The sequence below is a fragment of the Nicotiana sylvestris genome, chromosome 6 (genome assembly GCF_000393655.2).
Source record: "Nicotiana sylvestris chromosome 6, ASM39365v2, whole genome shotgun sequence".
In the NCBI taxonomy this organism is placed as follows: Eukaryota; Viridiplantae; Streptophyta; class Magnoliopsida; order Solanales; family Solanaceae; genus Nicotiana; species Nicotiana sylvestris.
The window spans coordinates 185,117,586-185,123,585 of record NC_091062.1 but is presented as its reverse complement, the minus strand read 5'-3'; positions in this window follow the sequence as shown (position 1 = coordinate 185,123,585).

Here is a 6,000-nt window from a genome sequence, read left to right as displayed (position 1 = left end):
AAGAACTAATATACTTACATCTTTGACTTTTATTCAAAATTTCAGTAATTCCCTTGGGCTTCAAGCTTAGCCCAGTAAGAATAAGATACAGTCAAAACTCAAGTTGGGCTTCGGACAGACTTCATTCAGGCCCACCCTTGACATTCAGGCTTATTAACTTGCAAATGATAGAGCTATTTCACATTTATTCAAATCAACACTTGACATACTCATATGCTCATCTCAATAAAATTCAAAACAGCTAGACGTCTAAACCGACTGGATTGGATTTATATTCTAAAATTCAGATTTTTCTTATCTATTTACCTACTAGTGAACTTCTGGATATTACTAAAGGCAAAACAAACTGGGAAACGTGAATTGAATTTTAACAAAAATAGTCATGAATATAAACCTCAGATGAGCAGGCTAAGCAACTTAATTACGAGATTTTACTTACACTAACACGAACAGGTTAATAGCCTAACTTCACACTTTATTCACATCTAATCATCATACAGCTAAACTAAACTACTTAATGAAACGCAGATGTTGATATGAGTAACTAATCTACTGATCTTAGCTACTGCAATACAAAGTTGTTTGAGACGTCTCTTCAGCTTGAAATTAAAATTAATGTGGATATCATACGCTGATCTCAAAATCAATTGCAACACCCAAACTATTTCTGATTTTTTTTATTTTTTAAAACAAAACCGTTAAACTAAAGCAAGTTCTAAGCTATACTAAGGCTGCAACTGGATAACCACAAATTAACAGTCCAATTAGGTACAAATTACGCCGTCCGAGTTTCATGTGAATATAAATCCAATTAGACTACACTACACAGTTACATATCATTAATATCTACTTAACTACAGATGTATAGTCGTCCAAACATGCATCATCCAGTAAACAAATGTCTGAGTACTTTCATTTCATGTTCATCTCAAAGCTACATCAATTTGAGTTCAAGTGTGCACCTGGAAATGAAAGAAGGAAGCAGAAAAATGAGGTATCAGCAGTAACCAACAACAGCAGTAGTATTCAACACCTGAAAATGAACCAGCAGACTAATTTTGAAACCAATGGATGTGATACGATAGTCAGACCCTAATTTCAATCTTAGTGAATCAGCAGACCTCAAACCCGACTCGACTTAAACCCTTTTTATTATCAGCTAACCAGGAATTGCTTCCATACTAGAAAGAAAACTTCAGAAAATACCAAATGACTCAATGAAACAGTGTATTTTTCTGAAATTCTGCAATCGTTTTTGATTTTTTTCTGTATCTATTTCTGTGTATCTCTCTTACTATATCTCTCTTAGAATCCCTTCCATGTTTTCTTAGCTCTCTGCCCCTGTATATCCAGTGTATCCAGAGTGTATATCGAGTGTATATCGCTCTCTCCGCCCCCTTTTTTTTTTCCTCTCTAATTTTCCTAGCCTTCTACCCTCTTTGAATGTTCTCTCTCTCTCAGAATATCTTTCAAGTTTTCTTAGCTCTCTGCCCATGTATATCCAGTGTATCCAGAGTGTATATTGAGTGTATACCTCTCTCTCCGCCCCCTCTTTTTTTCTTCTCTAATCTGATTTTCAGCTCCCTTAAATGGGCATTCAATTAAAGTATTTTTCACTACCAATTCAACTTTTCATTTCTTTAATCATCCACTTAATTATCCACTCAATTAGTGATTTTAGTTAATTTGATAATGCAAATACTACCCTACCACTATTAGAAGTTTCTCAATTAGTAAATTGGCCCAACCAGATTTTCCTCTTCTTATTCTCAATGGGTTTGGCTGAGTTTTGGTCTTGGGCCCGGCTAAATTGGCCTAACCAGATTTTCCTCTTCTTATTCTCTTTTCCTTTTCAATTTTCTTTTCCTTTTTCTTTTCAACAATTAAAACTAAAATCCTAATTAATTATAAAATACCAAATTAACTTAAAAATACTAATTAATTCTAACTAATAATTATCACAAATAATTAAATGCCAAATTAAAAGAAAATCACACAATTTGACTAAAATTACAAAAATATGTTATATTTTTTTTTTAATTTTTATTTTTGTAAAACATCTAATTATTAATTAATTCCAAAAAATGTAAAAATCAAATCTCAAATGAAAATGCTATATTTTTGTATTTTTAATGCATTAACAAAATTAAACATGCACACAAATATATGCGAACAATCAGGAAAATCACACAATAATTCCTAAAAATAACACATAATTAAAGAAAAGACCTAATTTTGGAAATTCTTTTAGAGTAATTCGTATGAGGCAAAAAATCGCGTGCTCACAATAAGTACATAAGTTTAAAAAATCACATAGATATTACTCCTGTTGGTCCACTTTAATTGATTTTTTTATTGTTTGATATTAAAAAATTCACCTTTGAACATTAATTAACAATAAAATTGACCATATTAATCTTAAGACCATATTAATCTTAATTTGTTCAAATACAACAAATACTACAAATGCAATTTAAAAAAAAAATTAATTCCTTCTTGATACCTGAAAAAATTATATATTATGGACTGCTAAAAAGGCCAAAAAATTAATGAAATTGGACCGGAGGGAGTATCAAATAATGTGTTTGAGTTATACAAGTTTGAAAAAATTATTAGTTCCTAAACATAATGAATGTTGACCCTATCCAGCTATAGCTCAATAAAGGAAGTAATCATATCCCATTAAATTCTACAAATGCCTTATTGTGATTTTGAGGACTTTATGAGAATCTTTAAGAAAACTGTACTGAAAATAAATAATATAAATATATTTTGCAAACTATTATTTAAAAATTTGATGAATAATATATATCAAGAAATTTAATCTTTGATCTTTAGAGTTTTGGAAATGAGAAGTTTAGCTTATAGCTCTTAAATATTAATTTGATACATGACAATACAAAATCTAAAATATTCTAACGTTTAGTTAACAATTTAGAACAAATAATTAATATATATATAAAAAAAATGGACCGGTCATTTGCTGGAATAAATGCAAACAAAGGAAAAGTTAATTTATGACAACTCAAATAGAATACAACTTATCTTTTACTATTTCATATTTATTACTTCAAATTTGCATTTTATCAATTTGACCCTCATACTATATTATATTAATTTTTTTATTTCTTTCACTGTCAGTGCTCTTTCTATAAAAATAAATTTATGTACCCTAATAAAGAGTTTGTAAACTTGAAAATGTATTTTTATTTTATGATAAATTTGAAAAAGAATTTAATAGGATTCTTTAGCTAGTTAGTTATATAATTTAGATACTTAATTATTTATTCTCAATATAAATGAAAATAATTCATAGTATAAGTATATACTATGAATTCCATGTTCCAAAGGATTAAAAAACTAATCTGGTCATATTTTACTTTTCAATCTTTATACGTAGAATAATTAGTGTTGTTGACTCTGGTCAACTACTTTTATGAACTCTCTTTTTCCTTACCTCTTTTATATCTTTTATATTTTTAAATTTTTTTATTTATTTTAATTATTGAATTTTATATTTAAATATTATATAAAAATATTTTTTGGGTTAAAAAGTAGCACAAATTTGATATGCAAGTGTATTATGGTTCACATATATATATATATATAGACACACACATGCAGAGAATTACAGTAATGTTATATTATCTAAATAAATAAATAATTTATAGTAGATAATTAAAATATTAAATGATTTTAAAGTCCTATATTAAGACTTCTTACGTAGTTAATTAATGAATGATTTGATAAATAATATTACAATGAATTTCAAAAAGGGATAACTCTCTAAAGTATTGACCATTATATTACGTCTAAAATTAATAGATTACAATTATGTTACATCTTCTCTAAATAAATAAATAATTTATATTAGATAATTAAAATACTAATTTATTTGAAATTCATGTTTAAAATTTCTTACATGATTCAAAGGATAACAAATTTTTAGTTGATTTTGAAAATGGGATAAATTTTTAAAGTGTTAGCCACTGTTCTGCACATAAACTTTGTACCACTATCCATCATAATAGTGTGCTTGGTTATATATTTGTTGTTATACATACTTTTACAACTTCTGCAAAATCTAAATATGGAAAAATAATATTATTCATTTAAAGTTCTAAATATTAGGATTTTTTACCTAGTTCAGAAAAGGAAAAATTTAATAACTAAAATTTTACTTGATTTAGAATTCCTAAATATAGGAAAACAACTAAATTACAATTTAATCCAATATGAAATTAATTTTTAAAGGGTAAAAAAAGCGAACAATATATCGCTAAGGGGCTTCGTGCTTTTAATATAGTATATATATGAATAGATTGATGAAAATTCTTAATATTAGCCATCTTAAGTATGAAATATTTGACTGTAGCGTAGAAGGAATTACAATGGTGTTTGGATTTTTTTTTGTCAAACGTGAGAAATTCTCTTTTAAGTTTTAACCCAAAATCTCAAAAGGCATAATTTTTTATTACTAAACGAAAATTAAATTGGATGTAAAGTAAGAACAGGAAAGAAGGTAGCCTCAAAAATTTTAGAATCTTCTAACTAAGAAAGAAAACCTGCAGATTAGTCACAGAAATCCATATTGAACTACATTAGGCTTTAAATGTGTAACATCTTTTAATCCAAAATCAACATATTCTTTTACTCCTAAAAAAGTTGAATTGGATGGTCAATAAGAAAAGAAAAAGGCATTAATGAAAAATAATTCTTCCAAAACCCATATAAAAGCATTTAAAACAAAAGCAAAAACAAACTAAAACAAGAAAAAACTCCAAAGATAACAACAATATTCTATAGAACGATCGGAAAAGGTATAAAGAACTCACCTACTAAGGAGCAATCACATATCGTTGGCAAAGTACTACAAATTAGCAAGTCTTTTTATACTATGAAGTCAAATAATATGGAAGGAATAAAAATTATATTACATAACTCAAATAAGGAAAGAATTTATGTAAAGAAAATCATAGTTGATTTTGAATTCCTAAAATATTTAGATTTTCTACATAGTTTAAATAAGGAAAGAATTAATAATTAATAATTTAATTTATTTTAAACTAATAATTAAATTACTAATTTATCCACTGTGGAATCTATTTTTAATGGGTAAAAAAGGCGAATGATATTTCGCTAAGGGACTTCGTGCTTTTAATATAACTAGTCATAGAGTACGCGCTTTGCCCGTGTACTCTATAGTCATGAATATATAACTTTTGAATATTGTATACCCATATTAACCAATGTGCATGAGTTATTAAAAAAATTATAGAAAAAAAAGCAAGGTCCTAAAAATAATGAATGTTAATCCTATTTAGCTAGCTTAAAAGAAAAATCATGTCCTACATAAATTCTCATATACTTTATTATGATTTCTCGCTTTGTCCCCACCCATCGAAGTTATTTAATTGTCTTCTTAATGTTTGAATTAATTATCATATGCTTAATATAAATAAATAAAATGATAAGATCGTACATATATATATATATATATATATATATCTTTATCTTCTCTTATATTAGATTATTTGAACCTGAAGAACAATTGTCAAATTTTCTTTCAAAAGTTATTTGTAAATTTGAAAAATAATATGATGAAGTTGAAAAATAATTAAATTGAATATTTTTAATCAGTTAATTAAGAGCTTAATTATATAGCTATTTTAATATCAAAATTTTGCTGCCTTTGTTAGTTTTCAAATTATGGTCGGGCTATTCTATTATAAGTTTGGCTGTTTCCTTCTATTAATTATTGCAGATCCTCTTAGAAAATACAATACGTAAACATTCATATTTTTAGTATTATAATATTATAATATTGTATATGGTAAATGTAAGTGATTTTGATATATACTTAGATTTTTTTTGTGTAATCGTTCAAATAAGGAAAACTTTAATAAGTAAAGTTTTAGTTGACTTCAAAATACTAAATATTAGGGAAATAATTAAATGATTATTTTATCTAGTGTGAACTTTATTTTAAAATGGTAAAAA